Source organism: Phalacrocorax aristotelis, chromosome 6 (assembly GCF_949628215.1).
Source record: "Phalacrocorax aristotelis chromosome 6, bGulAri2.1, whole genome shotgun sequence".
In the NCBI taxonomy this organism is placed as follows: Eukaryota; Metazoa; Chordata; class Aves; order Suliformes; family Phalacrocoracidae; genus Phalacrocorax; species Phalacrocorax aristotelis.
Window position 1 is genome coordinate 35,216,417 of NC_134281.1, and position 26,436 is coordinate 35,242,852.

The following is a 26,436-nucleotide window of genomic DNA, read 5'->3' on the forward strand; positions in this document are numbered from 1 at the left end:
AGTGCCCTGGGGAGACTTAAAATAGGTAGAGAGGCTCCCTCTGTACGAGGTATAACTGATGTGGTGTCGCTGGAACTATGGGTGCTTTAAACACAATATTTAAACTTAGTAAATGCTTTTTTGACATCCACAGAGGCTTTGAACATTTTAGGATTTCATTCCATTATGTTAATTTTGTTGGGTTTGATCAATAATGAATTAGCATCCCCCCAAAAAAAGGATTAAATAGCTTCTCCCTTTCCTCTTGTTTACAGGATTGCTTTCTTCTGCTTCATGCTGTCCTGTGTGGTCAGAGGGTGCATGGAAGGACAGTACTGAGAAATGCCATCGGGGCAGAGCTGCTCCTACTGTATCTTCCTGAGATTTCCAGCACACCTTGCCTCTTACTTGGCTATTTTCTTGAGGCAGATTGTAGGACTTGTGCAAACAGCCTCCCGCCCCTGGGTACCCTCTGGGCTGACCCTGGGGACCTGCCAGGCTCTGGTGCTGGGGACAGCAAGCTGCAGTCATGGAGGGCTGGTGACATGGGAAGGTGTGTGAGCACAGACTCTGAGCCTGTGCACTCCGTGCACGGTTGGGATGTGAAATAAAGGAACTAGGAGGAAGACAGGATTTTTACATCAAGCGTTTATAGCACCTTCCTCACTTTGTGTCTAGACATAGCTATAAATGAGGGAGAGGGCTATTACCTAGGAATAAAACAACTGAAACCAGCCCTGGAGAGCTTGTTGCTGTATTTCCAAGGAACTAGGAGATTCCTTATGATTAATGTAACAATATCAAAGGCTATAAACCCACCGCAGTTGGGTACTGAGTCAGGGGACACACTTACAATGTACCTGCCACATGCAGCTCAGATTCAGCATTAACTACAGTCTCTCTCTAGCCCTTGGCCATTCCTAGGGCTGCTGCTTCCTTACAGATCATGGGTTCAGTTCGACTAACTCCATCGACAGCAGAGGCGTAATAAAACAGCCCAGTGATCACTGAGGTATAATTTCTCATTGCAGTGTGGACCAGCAGTGGTGGGGAGGAGACGAGAGGCTGTAAGGAGAGCCCGTGCTGTGTAGCTCACTGGGAAACTCTGCCTTCACACCTGCTAAGTTCAGGCAGGGAAAGCAGGAGCACGCGTGTGGACAGCTTGTGCCACTGCTGACCACTCTGAGCGGTACCGTGTGTGTGTGTGGAACCGTGGTGGGGGGCTCCAAGCTCCTGTACTGATGGGAAGTACCTGGGCTCTGAACTCAAACCCCCAGTCCTCATGCCAAGCCTGACGTGCAAGGTCACGCCCCATAAATACTGGTGGGAGAAGTTAGACTGCAGGATTCTCAGTTTTTGGATGCAAATTCTTTCCTCTGATCTCTGTTTCTACCATGTCCAGCACAGCGGGGTCTCAGTCTCTGCCTAAGGCTTTGCAATACTATTATAGCATCAGAAAAAGTAATAAAGAGGAGGATGGATTCCTTGGAAAAATGCCATGAAGCAAACCACTGACACGCTTTTGACAGTGTCCACAGCTAGAGCACAAAGACTTATTTTTTCAGCTAAGAGGAACCTACCTATGCTAGGTCTGAATGATGGAGCAGAGTGGCAGGGGATGTCTCTTCTGAGCCCTCAGCTGAAGGGCTGTCATTAGAGGATGAAAAGGGGGATAGAAAGGGTCAGATGAAGGTTGGAACCTTTTGGGACCTGGTAGCCCACAGCTGACCTGCTTTCCGAGGGAGGAAGGATGGGAAGGAACAGCAGTGCCAGCAGGTGGTGCAGGAGGCAGCAGGTGGGGAATTTGGGTCAGCATCTTTTTGTCTGCAGGAGACACTCCCCAAGTTACGTTTCCTCCCCCAGGTTAGGTTTCCTCCTCCAGATGAGGTTTCCTCCCCAGACTGTGCACTGTGTCCAGGCTTTGTCCCCCCCTGGAATTTTCTTGTGCCATGCACTCAAGATTAGGAGGTGCTTGGGTAATATGGGCCTCCTAAGTACCTAAGATCTATTAAAAGCTGCTCTCATTTGACTCCATAAAGAGTGCTGTTGGGAATACGGCGATGCTTCTTCGATGTGAATAAATATTGGCCCTGAATGAAGTCGCTGATAATGGGAGATAAGTTATCAACAGCTGTTTAACCTAATATTACTTCCATACAAGATAACACTGAGCTTTTGCAAGAGCTTAATAACTAGATGCAGAATCCATCACTGCATACAAAGACACCTGACAAGCTGCAGCCTTAATTTTTCCCCTGGAGCTTTATTACAGCTGAAGGAGCATGTATCAGGGAAATGTGCTGGTGGGTCAGGCCTGGCTCTGGCAGCAGCCCGAGGCGATGCTGTTGAGCATGTGGCTCTGCGCAGTGGCTGGGGGACGAGCATGTTTCCCTGTGAGTCTAGCTCCTCCAGATCAGAGGAGCTGGGAGGGCATCATTATATAGTTGTAGTAGCAGAGCTTTTGCTGCTGCTTATCAGGCTTCATTCCCTATGCTGGGCAATGCTGGCATTGCACATCCAAGCACAACGATCACAGAGCAAAGAGTGAAGGAAGGTAGGTTATGCCTGGCATTAATAAAAATATTTGGGAGGTGGTGTCAAAACACAAAGTGTCCATCAATTACAGATCACAGGATCTCCACAAAAGGGAATGCAACTGATCCTATACAAGATTTTAGCCCACAGTTATGGGTATATTTTCCACATTGTCTTAGATGGCTACTGGTCTCTGGCATGTCTGTTACAGTCTTCTATTGGACCTATAATTCCACAGGGTTTTTAGAAATAAGAGGTTGGCAAGGGCCAGAAGCACTCAGGGAGATGGGAAAGGCTCTGCTAGTGAACGGTGCTTGGCTCTGCAGCCAGCCACATGCACCAGCCTTCTCTGCAGAAGGGCTTCTCCCCTGACATTACCCAAAGCGTAATGCTGAAGCAGAGGAGATATCTCCAGCCACCTCCTCACTGCTGCGATGGAGGACACTGGCTGTTTTAATTATATTCTTCTCACTCGATCCAGGCCATGGATGCCGTGGCCTTTCAGCTTCAGAAGTCAGAGCCATCTGCTAAGGGAAGGGCTGGGATGGGATGTGGAGGGAGAAGACCACTGCCTGGCCTCCTCCCACTCCAACTGTGGGAGCCACAGAGCTCCTTGGTGCTTTCCCTGGCCACCATCCCCAGTGCTGCATGATCCCTGAGCATCAGGCAGACACGCGGCCATCAGTGTTAATGCCCAGCGGGGACACGCCTTGGGTGTCTCTGTAGACACTGATGGGTTCGACCAAGGCCTCAACAGAGGCTTCTGGCAGGAGCGGGGCTGGCGTTCAGTGCTCCTGGCTCCCAGCCCCTGCTTTGTCCAGCAGACCACACTGCTACTCAGCAAAGCTGGCTGCAGATGCTAGGATGGCAGCTGCAGTCCTGTTGATCCCTGTGGGGATGATGAGTCCCAATGGAGACCCTTGGGAAATCAGCACAGAATATAAAAATCTGGCTGCAAAGCAGAGGCTCGGACTGTGACAGGTCTGCAGATAAACCCGTGTGAGAGCCCAGCTGTGCAGAGCATCCATAGAGAGCCTGCTTTGAAAGTAGATTTGATGCTTCGGCTGCATAAGGAAATCTTTATCCCTTCCCAGGAGCCCATCACACCTTTCCTTTCTCCCAGAGGAGGCATCTGGAAGTGGATTCAGGTCCCTGCACCAGTGGAGGGGCAAGTCCTTGGTTTCTTGGGACCAAGTGGTTCTTCCTCAGGTCGTAAGGCTGGTCGTAAGAAAACAGATGAGCACCTTGGAGACATGCTCTCTCCAAACCTTCCCTGGTCTTGGGGCTCGGACAGCCCTCCAAAATGAAAGAGAAGTCTCTCCATTTCCTACCACTGCAACAGCTGTTGCACAAATAGATGGGGACGTGCGCATTTGCAGGCCATGCTGCACTCCTGGTGTTTAAGTCCTGTCTACTGAAATAGCTGGGCACAGGGGCTGTCTGTGCCTGCAGGCACTTTGGCCTTGGCTAGGTGGGTTGTTGAAAGCTGCTGCGCTACCCAGCATGGCAGGAGCTCTGGGTAGTTGCTTTTGGGCTACCCCTATTAAATAGTTCATAGCGTTACCTGCTTAGGCAAGCGCATCTTTGGGGTCTTGCTAGTAACTCCAGTTAAGAAGAAAGCTGCTATTATTAGTCCTTGTATGTGGCTGTTTTTTCCCAACTCCAGCATTTCAGCTGAACTTTTCCCTCTGTGCTGTTTGCAAACCATGCAGCGTGTGAGCATGCCCTCGCCCTTCCCACACATGAGACTGAGTAAGATAGCAAACAAATTGCAGGTCCCTGGTTGTCCTTAGCAATTAGCAGATAGCTCACGCTGTTGGCTGCTGCTGCCCTGGGATGGCTTTTCTATTCCCTGTGTGTTCATTTCTGCAGCAGCAACACAGCCGGGCGATTTAGGTTAGCTTTTCTGTAGCCACCTGCTGCCCTTGCACATCATTTACATTGCAAGGTTAGAGTGTAGTCTGATAGAAACTTTATTAATAAAGATAACGAGTTGTTGCGTTATTAAAGTTAGGACAGCCTGAGTTGACCCCTCTGGATTTGTATGTCTACATTAAAAAAGCACAAGAAATTCCTGTAGATCTGCTGGCAGTACGTGATTGATTCCCTTGTGCTAAGGCTAGGCAAGTTCTGCATCCAAGCAACTGCTCCCTGCTGTGGACTGCAACCTTGTGATTCTCTTCCAGAGCTGGATTTTAAGCTCCTGCTGCAGTTTACCTCTGCGAGCAAGATCCTGGCTGGTGACAGCTTACCTGCTTTTCTGCATTTCCCGGAGAACCTGCTGTGTAGTGGTTCTGCTCATCAACACCTCCTCTTGCCCCATGCAGGCTGTGTGCCTGCACTTCGGCTTCCCAACCTGCTGGTACCGCACACCAGTGGTGCTAATGAAGCTCTTACTGCTGCTACACGTCCTTTTCCTGGGCAGCTTCCACATAATTAATTTACCTGTGGAGCCATTCTAAAGCTTTCTTCTAATCCCTTTGCAAAATATCCAGCTTCTGGTTTGCTCTTATTCAAATTCCTCTGATGTATCTTAAATTTCAGTGAGAATGACTGTTGGTTTTCAGCGTGCGGCACAGCCGTGAGCCACCTCCGGCTCCCCAGGAAGGGGATCCTCTTCCTTCTACTCCTCCCCATCCGTTCTGCAGTTACAGTAATATAATCACTGATTTGTTCAGTTCTTATTTCCCTCATAGAAATCAATCTCATGTTTTCTTTGGTTTCTGCTTTGATTTCTTAGCTTTTCTGATCTTCCCATGTTTTCTGCAGCTACACAACTCATCCCACCTAAAAGCCAGCACAATTTTTCACCTCAGTAGTGCCTCCCTGGCTCGAGGTGGAGGTCATGGTAGGGCTTAATCACCCCTTAATTAATTCTCCCCTGCCCTGCTGTGTAACCAGGCTTTGGCAGTGAAGCCTGACAGTCCCATGTGGGTCAAATTCATGGGAAGAGAGGACTGTGGCTTTGAACTCCTTCTTCACACCCAAACCTAGCAGGGAGAGTAGAGGAACTTTATAGTTGCAAAAGAACTTTGTGAAGCTGTACTGCGCTCAATTTCCTTGGCAAAGGCAAAAGAAAACCATCCAGGGAAGAGGGAAGAAAGAGTAGAGGAAATGCAGCAGACATCAAGAGAAAATGCTGAAGGAGAGAGGAGAACTGGCATCCTTAATGTGAATCTAGGGGGAATTTATAAACCTGAAGTCAAATAATCATAGAGCTCGGATAGTTTAGGTCACATTATTGGGACTCATTGCTCTTCATTAACCTCCAGTCACCCAGGATCAGGTGTCAGCTCAACATCAAACTGCAGCCGATCAAAACTTTCTCCATTTGAAAAAATACTGGAAAATTGGGTTTTCAAGTGACTGAATGTGATTTCATGAGGCACCTGCCTTCCTCAATACTGTTAAATCATTCAAGATCAAAAATCTGAAAATGGATATTTGGGCCTGAAACCGAGTACCGGGTTCCAGCCAGAAAGGCTGAAAAAAGGGTGTTGCATTTATTTGTAAGTGAGGAGTCTGTATTTTTCCCCACATGCTATGGGGGCTTCCTTCCCCCTGCCTCTTCAAAGAAGTGGGGCAGGATCCAGTCACTGCCTTCCCTGGAGAGCAACATAGAAAGAAACTTTGATTATTTCCACAGTGAATAACTTCATTTTTCAGCTATCTCTTCTGGGGATGGCTCTTCAGATATCTCTTCTGGGGATGTCCCACCGAGCCCCGGCTCGGTGGGACAGAAACATGCAGGGAGAGAGTAAGAAAGGTGTCGTTGAGCGGGGAAGGACAGCTGGCTCAAGCAGCTCTGGGATGAGGGTGGTCCATCACAGCCATTTATTTTGTTGGGAGAAAAGGTGGAAGTGGTCTGGAGAGTGAAAGAGGCTTTCCCAGAATAGCCTCTCTCTCTCTGAGAGACACAAACCATACAAGCCCCAGGTGTGCTGTTTTATTTCTGCCTTGCCCCTCTGGAATATAGGAATCCCTGCTGGCATGACAGAGGTATCAGATGAAAACAGCCGAGTGAGATGTTACAGAGGATGCTGTGTGAGGAATGTGTGTCCTGGACGATGCGGTGGAAGCCCAGGTGAGCAGCCCAGCTACAGGCAAAGGGACTGAGTTTGGATCAGCAGTAGGTGCTGATGCCGCCAAGGCACCCCTGATCAAGGGCTTTTGGTTCCACAGTGGCCTCCTACAAAGTTCAAAGCCACTGTATAGTGCAGGGTGGCTAACCGCACTTCTGCATTACATTCACAGCAGAGCAACCTGCTCAGATTGAGATGTAGCCAAAATGTATGCAATCCAGCATGCAACGTTATCGTAGCATTCCAGAAACTTGGTGGGACCCTGTAACAATGCTTGCCTGATGCATGCAGCGGGGGAAGTTAAAGGTCCCTCCTAAAACTTGCAGCCTGGTACTGTGCTGCTTGTTGGTGCTCAACAGGACAAGCTCTGTCTGTGTCCTGTGGTGTGGGGGTCCTTTAGTGGCTGTTGCTGTAAAGATTGTAGGGGACTCTAGAGTGGTATCAACAAGTACAAATGCAGACTTTCACCAGTAGCTTCTACTGGTCTATATCACATTGTCTGGTTTAATATGAAGTGTCTGCAAGCCGTCGCTGGGCAGGAATTCATTATCAGCCAGCTGTCAAGCTTAATTGGGCTGTCCTGTAAAATATCTTGCATATAAGTAAATAAAAAAGAGTAGGGCCATAAAAGGGCCAGCGTGTGGCACGTTCCTGTTATTTATAGGCTTCTCTGTGGTGCTTATTGCCATGGCAGCTATGAAGGTCGATGCTGAGAGTTGTAAAGAAATGCCACATATTTTTAAAAAAACACATTTTTGAAATTAAGCAGGATTACGCATCCTGGTGGAGCTGGGAGTCAAGGGTGCAGTGTCCTGCAGGGAGCCCCTGGCCCCACGACAGCGGGAAGGGTGGAGAAGGGGACATGGCAGGTAATAGCAGGTCTGAGGGCTGAAGACTTTGGGGGTTTTAGAGCCCAGGTGCTACCCCCTGTCATCTCCTTGGAGAGGTTGGGAATGAAACCCAGCTCCCATTCTCTGTGCTGGGGCTGGCCCAGAGATCCATCCTTCCTTCTTCCAGCCTGAGTTTATTCATATCCAGTTTATGCTCATTTATTCTTGAGATAGCACCGTCCTTTGGCTTATATAGCTCTACTCTTTTGCTGGTGCTTATGGCCCTGCTGCATTTGGCCTTGCTGATCCTGCCTTGGCAGGCTGGTGAGTGGGATTCATGCAGGGTGTACACCCCATGCAGCGTGGCACAGCACAGTGGCTCAGCAACCCCAGCCAGGTGCATTCCTGGGCTGGCTGGGGCTGTCAACAGCCCCTGCTGAAGTTGAGGCCAAAGGGCCCAAAAGTACCCACATGGAAGATGCTAGAGATCTTTTCATCCAGTTTCTTCTCTTCAGGATGGAGCCCTCATTTACCAGCCTGTTTTTCATACATTTCTGTTTAATTATACTGAAGCCAGTGGTGATTGCTCGCTCCAAGCTTACTTTCTACAGCTGGCGTTTTTTTATAATGGTCTTTCTACTTAAAAAAGCAAACAAAACCAACATCTCCATATGTTGGTTCTGTAGTTGGCAGGTAAAAAGCCTACTCCAGTCATAACCAAGCAGAATCAGCTGAGCATCTGCACCTCAGTCTCTACCTGGAAAGCAGCCTTTTACGAAAAAATGTCAGTCCTAGCAGCATTGCTCCAAAATGACTCCCAGGGAGTCCTTTTATTCTAAAACTACTACTGGCTGGTGCCAATGATCCTAATTCCCCCATATAGCTGCTCAGCCTCTTTCTCTTGCTTGCGTCAAGTTGTTTCTTTTCGTCAGGGTATCATAGCTCAGCCTTGACCCTAGAAACCCAGGACTTTTAAGCTAGTCTTTCATGGATCTCTCTCTCCCTGTGAGAAAAGATTTCTATAAACCCAAATCTTCCTTCTCCTTACCTGGCTCTGGCTTTTCCATCTTTTGCCAGGAGTTTTTTCTCTACGGAGTGGCAGAGGTCTGAAAAGGGCTGTTTCTCAGCAGTGTAGCTAGTGCATGCAGTGTCTTTCCTGTTGTCCTTGCTCCCCTGCAGCAGAAACCAAACTCTGCCTGTTTTCCCCTCACATGGGGATAAGCAGGTGCTTCTTCCCCTCCTGTTCATGTCTCTTCTCCTTGCCCTCCACAGGCAGCCTTAGCTCCCTGACCTCTGTTGGTGATGGACCTTTTGTTTCCATGAAGTAAATGCTGTATCCCCACGACAGCCACCCCATTGGCTTGGGTGACTGCTCCCACCCCTGCACCTGAGCTGCGCAAGGACGCGTTCCTCACCGTGTCAGGAAAGCCCCAGGGGTCATAAAAGTTGTTACTAAAATAATTGTTTCTGCCTGTTGATGGTAACCATACTTCTGTTCCTGCAGCAGCATGGGGGTTCACATGTATGTTTGTAAGCATTCAAGTTATGCTTTCTTAATAACGGTAAAGTGCCTTTGCCAGAGGCATTTGGTTAAAGAGTTGAAGTAAATAAACACACTGTGAATTTTTTTTGGAGGAAAGGGAAGTCATGGGCTGTCCTGGAGCTTATACAACTGCTCCACTAACATTTACTACCCTGTTGCCTACTGTTATTCCCATGGGCACGGTGGGTCCTGCTCTTAGAAATGAGCCCATGTGTGTAATGAATGCTAGGCAGTTGGTGCAATGCTTTCTCTGGCTCCTACAACTCCATTCAAGAGCTGTTCTTGCAGATCAAATACATAGGGTCTCTTTTTGCTCTAAGACTTACATGCTTCTTAAGCTTTCTGCAGTGGAAAAAAGATTGCAAGGCAATTCAGCTTGCTAGCTAGGTCATGAATCCATGTATATGTTATGAATGGCAACGATATGCATGTGCCCTAGGCTTTACCCAATCATATCAAGCAGTAATACAAGTCAGGATGAAAATAAATCTTAATACAAACAGCCCTACATGAAGCAAATACTTATTTGACATAAAACCTAATTTTAGAATGTCAAGGCTGTAGCCGATATACTTTGTCTCACCATGACTTATTATAATGATATCCATATACATATGCATATAGATATATAAATATATATGTTTGTAAACACACTCTTTTTCCCCATTTTTTTTGCTGAATATAAGTGCCCCAAGAGCCAGCACTTGCTCTCTCAGCGGGGAATCTCTCTGTATGTTAGCAATCCCTCTCTTCCTCTCCTGGGCGCAGACAGGGAAGGCAGTGCGGGTGCCCAGCTCTGCCATGTTAACACGCAGTTAGCGTTATTTCTTTGGGCAGCATCATCTGGGAAATGCCACAGCATGGCTTTAACGCCGGCTTCCAGCATCGCAGGGATCACTGCACCGCCCTGGGTAAAACAAAATGCTGACGGGCATCAGGCCCTGAGGATGCTGGCAGGGGTTGCTGCCTGCAGCCCTGCCTCCCTCGCCTGCTGCAGCTGGCCTCCACTGTAGTGATCTCGGCTCTGGCAAAATAGCAGCGTCAAAATGCACAGTAGCGTGGGATTAAACAGTTTGCATGGCCTTTGTCTGCTGCCCACAGAGAGGTTCAGGGGAATGCCAGAGGTTTTGAGGGAATACCCTGAGGGAGTCGGGATGTGCTCAGATTTTCAAGTACTTGGAAAAAGTAGCAGAGCGCTTTGCTTTTCAGCAAAAAACAAGTACTTTTCAGCATTACGCTTTCCTACATCCCCCCTGTGCTGAGTGTCTGAGTTCATCTTTGCAGGTATATTAACTTTCACTTCACCTTTCAGTGGTGTTTCCTTCCCCTGCATACATTTTCCTGTGCACAGCCCAGCCTCTTCCAACAGGATTGGCTTAACAGGAAGGGTTTGGATGTGCAGCGGTGGGGTGATGGGGTCTGGAGAAGCCTGTCTCCTTCCTCCCTGGCCACGCAGTGATTCATGTAGCGGTCTGTGCCAGCCGGCTCCGGGGAAGGCCCCCTGGGACACTCCATGGGCCAGAACCATGCTAGGGCTCACACAGCTGCTGCCATGATGCTTCTGCCTACCCAGGTCCTTTGGGGCCCCACTCAACATCGAGAAGGCTGGGGTGTGGGGCTGGTGACCCATGTGGTTGCATTAAGTGCCTTGCAATCTCACCGCCTGGGAAGGCAGCAGGCTCTCGTGCTGCTGCAGGAAGTTTTTGGCTTGCCTTTGGAAGCCAGCGTGAAGTGTCTAGCGCTGATGGCTGGAGAACAAGGCTTTACATGTGAGCCAAGCAAGACTTGCAGGCTCAGGAGCCAGAAGGCAGAGGGAAATGCATGGCTTTAGATTCCTTTTTGAAGTATTGCCGTGATCATGAAGCCATTCATGAAAAATCTGTTGTGGGAGGCCCAAATGCTTGGGACTGGCTGCCGATGCTTGTGTGAGGCCACATCGCCATGTGGAACAGCTCTGAAAAAGCAAATGCCCATGCAAATATAGCAGCGTGTGGATCCCTAGAAGCTGTGGGGAAAGGGATGTGCTGGGCTGCCACTCTCCCAGTGAAGGGAAAGGTCTGCCAGAGCCACCCAGAAAGGAACAGACAGGTGCTGCCACCCTGGGAAGGTGTAGTCCTGCCTCTCCACTGAAGGAGCAGAGCAGGTACAGGAGATTAAATGACCTGCTGCTCTCTGCTTATTAAAAGAAAATGGTGTTTCCTGGCAGCAGTACAGATCTAACGTCTTGATCCATTGAAATGCTCTCAAAATACAAATCAGGAGAAAGTGATCAAAGGCCCCGGTGTGGGGAGAGGTTCTCCTCCCACCAGGGTGGGAGAGCCCTGGTACCCACAGCAGGGTGGGTGAGGATGGGGGTCCCTACTGCGGCACCGGTTTGTGGGGAGGTTTGACTTGGTGATGAATCACTGAGCCCTTTGCTTCTGGCTTAGCCTGAGCAGATCTGGAAGGAGAAACTGATTGTGATTTAAAGATGTCAGAATCAGGAAATCCATCATGTCCTTTGCTAATCTCCTGCTGAGATTAATTACCCTCACCATTAACTGCCTGTTACAAATATACACCTGGGCATGGCTGCGTGGTGCAATGATGTGTGGAGGAGCGTGCAGGGGCTGAGCGGCAGCGGGGCAGCACAGGCTGCAGGCACGGATACCCACTGCCACACGGGCATGGCCACTGCCAGCACCCACGGGCTGGGAACAAGGGGGATGGGAGTCCCCATGGCAGACACCCTCAGAGTGGCTCTGTGAGGGGGATGGGATGCCAGCTGACAGGCTTGGGGACATTGCAGAGGTGGTGGGGCCTGTGGAGGGAGCAGGAGGGGGACAAAGGGTAGCATCCTGCTCCAGCCCCTCGCGGGACCATCCTCAGGACCCACTCGCAGAGTGGTACATCACGTACCAGTCCCCTTCCCACACAGAAGGTCCTTCCAGCAAATGCGCAGGAAGAGTCTTGCTCTGGCGTAAACTAAATTGTGCAGGAAATTAAGCCTGATCTGCGTGAAATTTCCTCTGCACGTACATTCCAGGGTGAGCCTGGGAACAGGTTTTATCCAAATTCTCATCTCTTTTGTCTTTAATTTAAAAAGTTAGAATCTCCTGTAATTGCCTCTGTGCTCATGGAGAATTGGGGAATACTAAGAAACCCTCCGGTGGCTAATTGAATGCCTTACAAATGTTCCGACTGTAAGCAAAGTTCTCCGTCTTACATTATAAAGATATTTAGGTCCAATTCTGTGCTAGGGTGATAATTTTATGAGGGATTTTCATATCTTTTGGATGCAGTATGGAATGGATCATTACCTTTTTTTACACTTAATTGCTTTTATCATCCAGAAATATTCAGCATTTAATGATAATAAAGCACTTCTGCTAAGGAGGCCAAACACCATATACATTATTGCTCATGGTGCGGTAGTGCACAGCTCCTTGCTACTGCATTTCTGTGCGTCGCCATCCTCCCTTGGCAGAGGGGGATGCTGAGGCCAGGGGAGCAGCACCTTACCCCAAATCACCCTTTGGCCAGGAGGGAAGAGCACTTTGGTGTCCAAAGACGCAAGGCCAGAGCCCCACAAAACTGGGAAATTTTCAGTTTCCCTAGCAGCCATGTTTCCTGGCTTTCCAACGCCTTCCCCACAGCAGCCTACACATGGAGGATGCTCTGCAGCAGCTTGGGACAAGGTGGCCGAACTCCCTGGTGTGGGCGCTGCTGCATCCTGCTGCTGGGCTCAGAGGGGATCAGGAGCAGTCTGTCTTGCTCCAGCCCATGGAGGCACAGAGATTCTCTGTCATCGGCAGGATTGCCTTGAACAAAGGAAATTTGCTGCTCTTCGTGCAGTCGGGTTCCCCACCAGGCTGGCCTGTCACCTCTCTGCCAGCTGTGATCCTCAGAGGTAGGGGTTCAAACCCAGGTACAGATGCTTACTGTACTGCCCACAGCTTTCCAAGAATGCATTTTTCAATGGCCTTCTAAAGCTTTTAATTAAGAATACTCGCATAATTTATTAATTATTTCTTAACTCTTTAGAGCTGCTATAAGCCTGTCGCAGACATCAGTGAAGTCCTGCTGATGCTTATAAGCTCATCAGCAGACATTGTAATTGAGGGCTATAAGCAATCTGCTGACCTGTTGCGCCCTGCAACAATTGATTAACTATTCATTAAAACATCTAGAAATCATTTATGAACCTTTTATAAACTATTTATAAGTGAGCAGGGACAGATTTATTAATTACTGTTCATGAGCTTACAGTGGAGCGACGGAGGAAACCCTGAGCTGAGGCTCCAGGCAGCAGTATGTCCGCAGGAAACATGCCCGATATCACAAAAAAGCCTTCATCACTCCATCCATTTTCCCAAATTACACTGGCCTCCCACTGGCTCAGGGAGTCAGATTTCCAGACGGATGTGGGTCATTCTCCCAAGGGTCAGAAATGACACAGAATGGTGAATTTTCTGCTATTTTGCAGAGTCAGGTAGTTTAGCTAAGTAGGGGCTGGCAAGAATCCAGTGGCAGCTTTTTAATACACTGTTGGGCTAAACTTGTAGAAGAGGATGAGCAGGCTTGTGTGTTGCTTTGCTTCTGGGAGGATAGGATTAAATTACCCATCCCATTTTCCTTCGTATTAGTATTCAGGGTTATAGAGAGCCAAAAGCAGCTGCTGCCAGCAAAACCCCGTTGGCTGCTGGGCGCTCTGAGGCAGTGAGCTGATTCCTGGTTAAATTGGGGATGGAGCACAAGGCTCTGGTTCAGGGCTTGCATCCGAACGTGACCCAAGCATGGATTGCTTAGATTGGGTTTGTTCTGTTTTTTTTTTCTTCCCTCCAAGTGGATTAATTTCCAAATGAAAAAACCAAATCTGTTTTCTACTACTTTCAGTGCAGTAGGGGAGGGGAAAGTGGCATGGCCTTGCTTAGCTTAGACTTGATGACTCTTTTCCATGTTCCTGATATGTAACATTTGTACCAAAAGATGGAGATTTTCCCAGAAACCTTCCCTGGTGAGCACTGCCCAAAATGAGTAATGCCGGTTCTTGCTGCAGAGTCCCAGAACACTGCTGCTATGGGTTATCTCCAGCCCACAGGAATGTGCATCGCCTGACACTGAGGAGCCTCCTCATGTCTGGGAGCTCACCATCACCAAATAGAAGTTGCAGATATAAACTCTCCATGTGTTGACAGAAGAAATGACGCCTGTAATGGGATCTTAGCATCTACTATCACTTCTAACAGTCCATCTATAATCTTGCCTGCAGCAGATGCTGTCTAGCAAGACCCAGGGATAAGTGATGACTTCCTAGGATCTGGTGTTCAGTGTAGCATGTCTGTCAGCTAACAGAAAGGGGACAGATGTGCCCTGTGTTTATTGTAGGAGGTTCGTTCTTTCCTTCCTCCTTAACCGCATTGTTTTCTTACTGACAATGCTCAGCCGAGAGCTGTGGGCCAAACTATGTATGAACTGGGGGGATGACTCCTTGCTGAGCAGAAAAGGGAATCCCAGCATTAGTGGCAATCTGGCAGTGGCAGATTTGTATGGCGACAAATGGTTGGTTGTATTTCAAGACCTTGTTTAAATGTACAGAAGGGGTATATTTATGCACATGTAATTTACTCTTTGGAAAGCCGTGTATAGTTATTATTTAGTTATAAACTGCACTAATTCAGGATTTGTAGTGGATGTTCCCTAATCAGTTTAAAGCTGACCTGATGTCAAATTAGTGCAAGCCTGAATCTAGCTGTGCTCTCCCAGTCCTGCCATTGCTAAGGGCCAGAGACTTATGGGGCATCCTGCAGGATGTAGCGCACACAAACAGCCAGCCACCAGCCCCAGCATGTCACACTGGAGTAGGGTGATGGCTGTGACACACAGAGGAGGCTGGGAAGAGGGATTTGGAAAGAAGAGAGTTCAGGGAAGGGCTGTGGGGCTCCCAAGTCAGGAAGAAACCCCCCAAAATTGAACTGAAGCAAAATGCTGGGTGAAACAGCCCAAAGCACATCCCACAGAAGCAGGGATGCATCCCCGCTGGCCAAGAGCTCCTCTGAGACATCCCCTACCTGGGCCAGCACTCATCAGGGAAAGCAGCACGGAGCTAATAGCACTAATGGCTGTCCCCAGGGAAGGAAGTACAAGTGCCATGGTGTCAGCCAAGAGCAGCCTGGAAGGCCCGTCCCTCCTTTGGCAGGAGCCCACAGTTGAGTAAGCAGAAAGCTGAACTAAGTGATGAAGCAATTGCTCAAGCAATATACTCATCAGGAAGGGGTCAGGGCTCCGTAGGACATGGCACAAGGTGAAAGGAGGGTCCCACCATCCCTGTGTCCTACTGGGTTGTACTGGTGGCAGGTGCTGCTTGGCTGGAGAGCTAGGCAGTGGGGCAGCTCTATCCCAAAAGCACAGCTCCACTTAGCAGAGCACCGAGCTCCAGCCAGGGCAAGGAAGGCAGCTCCTCCAGCACCGTAACAGGGAGCACCATCAGCCCCAGACCAGCGTGCCCTCCCAGTGCGCAGCAGGAGCAAACACAGGCCAGGCCTGGCTGCTTGCAGCAGCATTTGGGTTTTTTTCACTCATTTGATTTACCAAAGCCTGAAATAGCAGAAATCATGATGAAATCAGCCCCTAGGGTGACTAGAGACACTCCATGCCTGGACAGAGCAAGAAGCCACTGCTACTACTGTTTCCCCTAGAAGAGCTCAGCTGCAGTGGCTTTTGTGCCTGAAAGCCATTCCCCAGTTGCACAGACCCGGGTCCTTAATGCCTCTTGTTTTCAGGGTGAGAATGCCTTGCAGCTGGTTTTGTAGTGAGCTAACTCTTTGACTGGTGCCTGCTGCCCCGTTCCCTTGCACCCTGCCTCAAAGCCACTCCACTGGGGCAAGAGGGGCCAGGCAGGCACCAGGTCAGGGCTAGGAGGTGCAAGGACCGCCCCCTCTTAATTGCACATTCCTGCTGCACCCCTCCAACAACAGAAATTCAACATTTTCTGTCCAATGGTTAACCTACGTGCTCACACCCAGCCTCTCCAGGCTGCCTCTGCCCAGAGAGCAGTGACTGCATGGGACATGGGACATCCCTGCGGCCAGGAGCTGAGTGTGGTGGTGGCGGCTACAAGGTGTGGCCTTTGTGGTACTGCTGCGGCAGATGTTAGCTACCTGTTTACACAGGAATTAACTACCCAGAGTGGGAGAGAGCTCGTGTCATGTGAATATGTAAGTACAGGAAAGCGTTGTTGTAATGCACAGGGCCAGGGAGCAGACAAGCACTCCTGGAGTTGTGGTGGCGGAGGGTCCCCCAGGCCCCTCTGTGCTGGGAGGTGGGCTGCCAGAAATCCTAACGAGAAACGGCTGCCTAAAAGACAAATCGGGGGGAGGGGGCTGCAGTCATGGGGGACCCTGTGGGAGGGTGGTGGTGTGCCAGCTGGAGGTAAGGCTGAGCAAGGGTGGGAGAGAGAAAATGGTGCAAAAATCAGTGCAAATAATTCACATAGGGCTTAGGGAGGCCAGGAGGGCCTCCAGAAGAAGGTTTCAGAATGCAAATAAAAGCTGATTGCAAGTGCACCCACTGTGCCTCTGCAGCCTGGTGGGCTTTCTCCCAGCTCAGCAGTGACCCAGGCTGCAGCAACCCTCCAGTCTCTCCCAGTCTCACTGCTTTCTTAGCAGGTCATTGTGATCGCCTGTTTTGTACAGGAGGAAGGCCTCTGTGTTGCTCTACAAACACCGTTTTTCCCATGCCTCTTACAGTTGAAAATTCAGTGAGAAACATCTGCCAGAAAGAGGCATTTACCACATTTCATGTTTTCTCTGAAAAACTGGGAAATTTCTGAACTGTTCCACACTTTACTGCCACGTCTGCAGGGATGAGCTTCCCTCCCACCAGGGGAGAAAGGGCAAAGGTTTGTGATAGCTCTGTGGCCATTAGTGGATAGAAAGAGGTTTTATTGCTCTTTTCTTTCTCTGACATTACTTGGGTGGGAATGAGGTTTGAATCCTCTTCCCCTGGAACTGTGTTTTCTAGCAAACCACACAATGTGGTGTTTATCTTCTTTATTCTCTCTGAAAAGTCCAACTAGTTTGCTACTTTAAAGTCAATCTAAAGTTAGCAGCAGAGGGGAGGAGGAGGAGAAGGGTAAAATAACCCCAGAGAGAAAGGATACTTTTCTGGGGATGAACAAAGTGTCTCAGGTTGATTCCTAACCATTCTTTGCCGGTTTTTATTTTGCTCAAAAACCCAAGTGAAAATTATTAAATGGCGGTCAAACAGAAATAATTTATTTTGGGTTTTCAGCCTGTCTGTTGGACCAAAACTAACTTCGCATTCAGACACCCCTAATGGAGACATGGCCCCGAGGAGGAGGAAAGCTGCTCTCCCTGCCCTGCCCTGGGGATGCCCTGCATCCCACCCATGCTCCCCTGCCTCTGTCCTCCCCAGCAGGGAGCCCAGCTCTGCAGCTGCCAGTTTTTGGGTGCCTGGGGACTGTGTAGCATGGGGAGAGCCACACGTCCAGGCATGGCAAGCCTGGAAGTGATGCATGATGGTAACTCCTGGCTGTAACCGTGCAAGGTCAATGTTCTGGTGTGGAGCTGCTTAATGTAGTCACTGCAACAAGCCGATGGGGTTGTTCCTGCGTGTTGCGTGTGCGATGTGGTGTTAGCCACCATGTGTTTGCTTGTCTGTGATCAGCAGAAGAGAGTTTTCCATATGCATTTTGATTTAAAATGTGAAAAAGGAGAATGAAAAATTAGTCTGTTCTGAGCACAGTTAGAAAGAACCGACTTCAAAAACTGACAATTTTGGGCAAGTCTCCCTCCTTAAAAGATGTTTCTAAATTAGCCATTTTGGGTCTGTCTCCATCTGTCATCCTGTGAATATTCCTTGTCCCTCCCATTTCACAGGGGGGAGAAAATCAGTTAGCAGTTCCCCACTCCAGAATAGCATCTTTCAGCAGCTGGCTAAGCTGCAAAATGGATTAGCTTTGCCTTACAGCTGTGTACACAATTTCAGGCTTGCACAGAAGTTGCATAGCCTTTCCAAGCAAAACATTTCCCATGAAGCCCCTTCTAGGGATACCAGGAGACAGAAACAAGACTCTAGGGGAGCAGCATGCTGGAGATTAGGGAGCACAGAACACCAGCCAGGTGGGAGATTTGCCATCATGGACAAAGCTAGCATCCAGCTCAGGTAGGGTGTGCTTTCCTATCATCAGGAATGAGGAGGTGAAGAGTCAGCCTGGAGCCTGGCAGGGACCCCGGTGCTGGCAGCTGAGATCCAGGGCTGAGGAAGTGGGGAGAGACCTTGGTTGAGCATCTTCTCCGTCCCCAGGCACCTGCTGTCATGGGGATGGGGATGTTGGAGAGACTGGTAGCAGGTCTTAGCCCACAGCCAGCTGGCTCACAGGACAGCACTGACACTCTCAGACAGGGGTTGCTTAAGTCCTAGCAATGTGTAAGGGCAAGGCAGGCAATCCCTGCCTCCAGGGATGCTGCATCAAAGCACTTCATCCTGCTTTCTTCCCTTGTCCTTTTAAGCCTGCCAGCCTCCCCTTCTCCAGGGGACCTGACCTGGCCACATCCCTCCTGGCAGGAGATAAATTGCTCTTTTTATGGTAGGAATTAGCTCCCATTGCCTGCTCTGATTGCACTGTCCCATGCATGGCATAGCTGGGAAACGGGTGCGATGCATGCCCCATGGATGCACTGGCTGGGGGGCAGCCTCTGCCCTCCGCCGTTGGGCAAGCAACGGCCTCTGCCCCGGGGCATTTAATGCCAGCACAGATGTTGGCAGCACAGGCCTCACGGACTCAGCAAGTCATTTTGTGGCCAAAGCACATTCATCGTGCACCCTCTCCCCTCCTCCCCTCCCATCCACAGAGATACCCGAATAGCAAGAGCCTGCTTTTGAGGTTGGAAGTCAGGTTTAGAATTTTAATGATATCCTGTATCCCACAGCCTTTCATTTGGGGAGAAACTCCTCTAAATGACCCATTTTTCTTAGTATAATGATAATCATTACCAAGAGGAAAATGAGCACTGAAGCCGGGGACAAATGCAGGCACAGAGTAGATGGGGTGGCTGATTCTGACTGGCAAAATGCTACATGGAGAAATAAACCTTTTGTACTTAGAAGGAATATAAAGATACCTTTAAACATGCATGTAAATTTGTAACAAATAAGTCACCGTGGCTTGAATCGGGAAGCAAGAGAGAGCAACCATAAATATTTTATCTACTTGGCAATGAGCTCCAGCGCAGCTCACATCCTCCTGGGGGAGCGGACGCCTGCTTGCGCTGTCAGACGGGGAAGCCGCAGCATCTCCCAGTTTCAGTGCAGCCTCTGTGCTGAGAGCTCTCCTTGCCTGGGACCTGGCAGCAAGGAGCCCAGGAGCTTCCCCACTCCCAGGGATGGGGCTCCTGCCCACTTGCCCTCCCTGGCTCACAGCACTCCATGGGCTGGTGTGACATGTGGGTCCCTTCTGAGCACGGAATCTCAACAAGGATTGATGACTTAGATTTTTTTTTTCTTTTTTTTTTTTAATGAAGGGTTGTTTTGCAGGAGGGAAAGAATTTCATTAGCAAAGAAAGCCTGAAAAACCAACAGCTCAATCCAAACAGGCCCTCAGCCAAACAAGCAGCGTATACCTCCTGCATGATGGGGTGCTGCCTAATCTGCAGCTCAAACCCCTGCAGGGGCACCTCATGGGTGTTTTGGCTGGGCCACTGGTGAGCTGAGCTCACGAGGCATAGAAGTGTCCCTGACTGGCTGACACCACGGGATGGATGAAAAGGAGAGGGTACCAGAGATCCTGACTGAGATATACAGGTTGTTACTTCAAATCCGCCAGCACATGCTCACTGTGGCTACCCTGACCCCTTCCCAGCTGCATGCTGGCTGGTGCCCATGCAAGGGGCTGTGGCAATTCCCAGCATGTCTCGGCTGTGGCTCCCAAGTGGCTTAGAGCATTGCTGTGTCGCTGCCTGCAAGGTGGATGGAGGACCTTTGAGGGGGCAGCACTGTGGAGACACAAATCCCTCCTGCTGGGAGCTGTGCAGTGGTTCATTAGCATGTGACACAGCATGGGTGATCCTCCTTGTGAAGACGATGATAACCAGAAGCCTTTGTCAGACATGCTCCTGGAAAATCAGGTCAGGGCATTTGCAGCTCTGGCTCTGTTGTGTGACCCTGCAGCCACCCAGGGCCAGGGACCAGAAGATGCTCCATGAAGCAGAGCCACCTTTCTGCCCCTGTGCTTCCAGGTGCTGGAGCAAATTTGGAGAGCTAGGCTTGGTCACGACTCTCCATGCAACCTTGGAAGTCCTTTGCCTTTAGAGCAGGAGTCAAAACCCAGCTGCTCACTGGAGATGGCACTAGGCTGAACACACTGCAGATTACCAAGTGCTGTATAAGGGTATAAACAGGAGGTGCTGTGGAGAGTTGTTCTCGAGATGAAATAGAAGGCACCTCATTTAGTGCCCAGACTTCAGTCTGGAAGTCATCAGCTGCTTCTGACCATGGTGTTCAAGCATCTAAATAAATCAATTAGGTGTGACCCAAGGAGAACCTATAAACATGTAATTGATCAGGAAAGCATGTTCTGATCCCAGGTAATTGCTCTTTTCTGGAGTAGCCTGCAGCAGCCTCTTGGCCTGGCTGGTAGGCCAAGGATGTAGCTGGTTAGGTCTGTGAGTGATATAAAAAGTCTGGTCTCTGGATGCTGGAATTGAATTAGACACCAGCAAGACAGATTTTATTAGAGTTATTAGATAGCTGGTAGAAGGAAGGCTGGAAACCAGGGGAAGAGAAATGTCTCCCTGGCGACCTCTGGGCTAGCATTATTTTGCTTGCACTGCATTGAGATGGGTGCAATGTTTGTTTCCCAAGTGATGTCAGAGCAGCAGATGCCAGCATTGCCCCCGTCCCAGCAGCTCAGGCACGCACAGGATGGGGAGAGTGACCTTGAGCTTGGTGCCTACATGGAGGGCCAACCACATCTGCCTGCCATTATCCTGAGCCTAACAAGCACCACAGCACACCCATCAGCGCACCACCCTCAAGAGGATCCAGCAGTGGCATGAACTTAAATGATGGGGAATGAATGTAGAGCAGAGTCCACTGAGGCCCATCTCCAGCTCCCTACCATGACTCAACCATGATTTAAGACCAGACAAGTGAATAGTTGTCTGCTGGAAGACCTACCACTGGGAGTTCTCATCTTGCTAAGATTTCACAACGATCAGCAGTGAGGTATTGCTATCAATAATTACAATTGTACCAGCCTTGCCAAAATAAATTCACCAAGTGCATGGCAAGGCAAAGGTCCCTTGATTTTGCAAGTCACCCACCTGCTTGGTCTTGCTTGCTGTCCTTGCATTGCTGAGGTTTGAGGTGAGCTTTGTTGCACTTGAACTCGGCAAAAAGAAATTATGTTCTTAGTGAAACTTTTACTAGAATACACCCATGCCCTGCTGCCTGTACACAAGTCACTTCACTAGGGAGCAAAAATAGCTGGGATGCCCTCTCATCTCACGGGGAACTGCCCCATGCAGGGCAGATGGTTGCCTTAAATCTGGGTGAGCAGCAGCAGGTGTCACCAAAGGATGAGACCTGCTGTCACAGGAGAAGGTCTGTCTCAGGAAGGTCTCCTCTGTGAGGAAGATGGGGGAATAAACCCTGTGGGAGCCAGCCAGGCATTGCCTGTGGCACAATGGGAGAACAGACAGCAGCAAATTTGCCCGAGATTAACCAGATCCCCCCCATCTCTGCCACTAGTTCACACAGCAGCTGAATCATGGCATCGCAGGACAGGGAGAGTTCCCCAGCAAGGTTTGGAGGTGGCATCACAGGCAGCCCACATGCATGGCTGTGGAGAGAGCAGCTTTGCCAGGCTCAGCAGGAGCCAGCAGACACGCTCTCCTTTTATCACAGTCACTGGGCTCTGCTCCCCCATTCCACCAGAGTGGCCAGCAGCTGCCTTGTGTTAATTAAGAGCAGAACAATCACTCTTAATCAAAGGCCAGACTGATGGCAGCAGCAGCAGACTGCCTGTCTCATGCTCTGCATGCTGCCCAGCTCATCCCACCTCCACTAACCCCATGCTCAGGGCAGAGAAGAAGTAACAGGGGCATAATTGTTTCTGACTGCTGCCAGGCTGCAACATGCCACCACAGCCTGGCAGCAGGGACAAACCTGAGGCAGCTCCCAGGAAGGGCAGAGAAGCCCCCTTGCTTTGTGCAGGAGCTGTCTCTTGGGTCTAGCAGGTGAGCCCGTTGGCCTCCAGCAGTGCCTCCCCACCCACACAATGCTGAAGCTAATTCCTCTCCTTGAGCACCCAGGCTTCTGCTCGCTTGGGGAGACAAGGGGGAAGCTTTCTCAAAGTAGCAGGGCGCAGTCATTCTTGCTGTCCTTCCACCCTATCACAGAGCTTCCTATGGGAGCTGGCACACCACCTTCCAAAAGCCATTGAGTGCAGAAAATGCTCAATACCTTCAGCATCAAGTAGCAGGGGTCTCCAGGACTGCAGTTTGAGAGTCAGACTCCTCTGTCCTTCCAGCTCTTACCTTTCAAGCTCACCCTGGCTTATATGTATCAGCCACTTGCTGCTCACAACCTTTCCTTGCATTGTGTGGGTAAGTAACAGGGTAAGAGGATAGGTCCCTCAACTACTGCCTTCAGTCTGCTAGCCTGTCCAGCCCCAGGTCAGAGAAACCAGCAGGTGCCTCTCTGCCCAGGGCTCTAGAAGAAAGCCTTCAAGCCAGCCCCTCATCCCTTCAGCCATTCACTGCAGAATCATCCCTGCCTAAATGCTGTCTCACATAGGTAGGAAATGCCTGCTTTGATGAAGCTTTAAGCTCAGATTCACCTTCCCTAGAAGGTTTCTGGAGTTCTGCCCCACAGCTCCCAGCAGCCCCTTCCCCTGCAAACATGTTTCTAGCACTGGGAAACTCCCAGCACTCTCCTATTTATAGCTTCACACATGAGCTTCCATTTTCTGTTAATTAGCTCACTCCCTCTCAATCATGCCTAGATGAGATGAGGGGCAGCCAGAGCTCCTTGGCTCTCAGGCACCTGATGCTGCCAGAGCAGTGCTGAGAGTACTCTGGTGTGTTGAGAGAGGGTGCTGGGAGCATTGCTCACAGGAAAATTCATGCCTCCCCGCCAGCACCCAGGAGAGTAAGGACAAAAACCATCAAGAGCAGGGAGCTTTTCCATCCTCCATCTACAGGGATTTCCAGCAGGCAATGGGGGAAAGCATCCCCCTGAGGACTGAACACTGGCTCCGTAATTGCCTTTCCGCCAACACCGATAAGGTGAGGTTATTTGAGGGCGTAGCAGTGATTCATACACAAAAGTACAGCCTCAAGCTACTGAAATAGGATCCAAGTTTTATGCTCCTGGCCTGGCTTGGTCCTGGTGTTTGCATTTATGCCTATTTGTAGCACAGAGAAAATCAAAGCTCTGACTTTGCTTGCAGGTGAAACTTGGTGACCAGTTTGATTAGGTCTGTCTGCCTAGGTAGGTACCAGCAGAGGTTAAAGTTGGTGGTGTATTGCTGTATTTTAGTTAGATCAGCTGTGCAGTGCAAGTCTCAGGTGCACTGCCAACCCTGCCACGGCTGGGAGAAGAGGACTTCTGTGCACGTGTGACGTGCTTCACCCCCAGCACAAGGATGGCATAGCTCCTTCAGCTGAAATCAAAGTATTTTCTCAGGCAGGGGACAGGTCCTGCGTGGGGAACTGGCACTTTCACCAGTGGCATAGCTAGGGGACCAGCGAGAGTGTTGGTTATATCTACTGACAGCACACTCTGGGGTGGGCTAGGATTGTACTGGAGGAAATGTTTAAAATCCATCGGTGTCTCAAAAAAGTGCCTGGAAAACAAGAAAAAAAGAGTATAGCTGGGCCAAATTCCCCTGGCAGGGGCAAGTCCTGTCGTCGCTGGGACAGCCAATGCTGAGCACAGTGTTTCCAGGAGTGCTGGGGTGGGAGGAGGGTGGGGCATGGGGAAGATGCTGATGGACTTTGGCAAAGGAGGAGCAGGTCCCTATGGGTGGGGCAGGTCCAGGAGGACCCCTGAGGTAGCAGAGGGTGGAAGAGCCCCAGGACCAGTGCGGAAAGCTCTGCTGAGGTGTGAGCAGAGGGTGCAGGGAGCCCATGATGGGGGGAAGAGGATGGGGACGCTACTGCAAGCAAGACCTGCATGCCATGGGCACTGAGCTCCATGTGCATCTCCCACTGTGACAAATGCACACCCAAACAGACAGGGCCCTGGTTTTTATGTCCAAACCAACAAACTGTGGGGGATTTTGACACTTAAATCTGGGGTTTGGTCCAGATCAGAATGAAATCTTGAAAATCCACCCAACTTGGAAATACCAGGCAATTCTTCTAAAGGAACAGCACATTTTGCTGGGAAAACGGTAAGTTGTTTTGGTAGTGTCAAAACATAGTATTTTAATTTAACGTTTTATGTACAAGTCAAAATGAATCATTTACCTTCTCTAAACACTATGTTTAAACACTCGAAATATCTAAAAAGCCTTTTTTTCTTTTTTGACACATCTGTCAAATATCATCAAACTCAGCATTTTGTGAACAGGGAGATGTTCCTGGCAGCTCCAGCTGGCTGCATTGGTGGGGGAGCCCTGGCCAGGACAGCCACGGGGGACAGGGCTAAGGACACAAAAGGCCATCCATCTCACGCAGGGATCTGCTTTGGGCAAGCAGAAGTTCCCCACCCCATCACAAAAATGATGTGATTGAGAGAGTGATTTTATATTTTTTCTACTCAGGCAACAGGTCTGATACCTTCTGCTTGGGTTTCTTTTTGGGAAAGGGGGGAGAAATGAATCCCCTGAGGGAATCAAGGGGTTTGCAGTGTAAGAGCACAGTGGATGCACTCACTGGTATAAGCAGGAGCTGGTTTCTCTGCCAGCCCTGCTGCACTGTTTATTTTGGGCAGGTTCTGGTAACAGTTTGCAGCTCTTTCCCTGTTTCCCCTGTGCCTATGGTAAATTATCTGTAATCAATACCGAGCGGCCTGTTTCCTCCTTCAGACAGTATTAGTGGGCAGAGTCAGGAAAAATCTTCCTCAATCTTATTTTCTTCACAGGATGAGATGCCAGTGCTGTCTTGGAGGAGGCAGGGCACAACCTTCCCCGTTCCCCAGGGTACGAGCATCCCCCCCCTCATCAGTCCCCAGGGACTCCCCTGTAGGCACAGGAAAAATCCCAGCCTGCAGGTCAGTGAGGCTGAATGAGACACCCACCAGCACTGACTTTCAGCAGAGTGAGGCAGGAAAATGCAATGGCACGGGGGTGACATGATTTATAGTTCCTTAGTCAGAGAAGAATTTGCTCTCCCTGTAAATCCCATCCTTACGTGGTGCACAGAGCTTGCGAATAATTCAGTGGGTCACAAAAAGCGCAAGCAATTAAGAGCCACTTCCCAGCCCTGACCTCTGAAGCACAGCTGGCTTTTAGTCCTCGCAAAAGGTGGCCTTGTCCATCGCCTCATCCCGCCCCACAGTGCGGACAGTGCCATGACCCAGCGCAGGGCATGGTGGGGTGGACACTTCCAGCTGGGGACTGGAACGTGTGTGGGAAAGGGCTTTGTGGAACAGCAGCTCTTCAGAGGGTGGAAGGACTAAAGGGGAGCTTTGGATTTACACCCAGCAAAGCTGGAATAAATCAAAGTAATTAAAGCGCAAATGAAGCTTTAAGCAATATGGCATCCTAACTACCTGGGAAGCACGTTGTGTATACTTTTGCCTCGCTCACTCCCTCTTTTATTTATAGACAAAATTCAAATCATTTAAATAATTTAAACTAATTTGCCAGGTAGAGCCAGGGTTTGGGAAGTGCCTGCTGGCATTAATGAGGCTGTGTTTTGACAGTGGCTCCACAAGCCCTCCAGGCTTGCCTGTGGCCCCTTGCTCCCAGACCTGGGAGATGGGATTTGTGTGGGTGTGCAGGGATGCCAGCGGCTCCCTGCACCCGCGCGGCTCTCGAGTGCGGTGCTTGGTGCCATCCCAGGTGATGCCGGGCACAGGCAACAGGCGGAGGCAGGAGGGGATGCAGGAAGGCACTGGTGATGGGTAACAGCAGGGTGACCAGTAATTAATCACACTGCAACAAGCCAGCAGCGTCGCAGTGGAAAGCACAGTCTAATTTTCTTCCAAATTGCCTGGGTTAATGGTGAAGCAAGGCTGTGACCACCTGTCTTCAGATAACCACAGGTGCTTTATAGCAGCTGGGAGGGCTGGGAAAAACAGGTACAAGACCAAGAAATAACTCCACGGTCAGAGCAGAGGCACTAGAGTAATAAGGGCAGGGGCTGGCTGCATCTCTGCTGCTTGTTTTCCCTCAGTGCCAAAGGAAGCAGGGCAGGGGTGACAGTGCAAACCCTGCACTTCAGTTTGGGTTTGGACTCAACTGCAGGACCCCCTGTCTCTCCAGGAAATCACAGCCCCCCACATTCCCACCGCAGCC

At 49.9% G+C, this 26,436-nt stretch overlaps 1 protein-coding gene across 2 annotated transcripts in view; it reads left to right on the top strand.

Annotated features, from left to right (window-relative positions):
* Positions 1–26,436, top strand: part of TMEM121 (transmembrane protein 121) — a 39,589-nt gene that overhangs the window by 4,651 nt on the left and 8,502 nt on the right. Inside the window, exon 1 of one of the 2 annotated variants that reach the window (XM_075097161.1) lies at positions 16,023–16,165. The exons of the other annotated variant lie outside the window; for it this stretch is intronic. The gene's annotated coding sequence lies outside the window, so the exon portion shown is untranslated. Of the gene's footprint in view, positions 1–16,022; positions 16,166–26,436 lie in introns of those variants that run through there. 2 annotated transcript variants of the gene reach the window in all.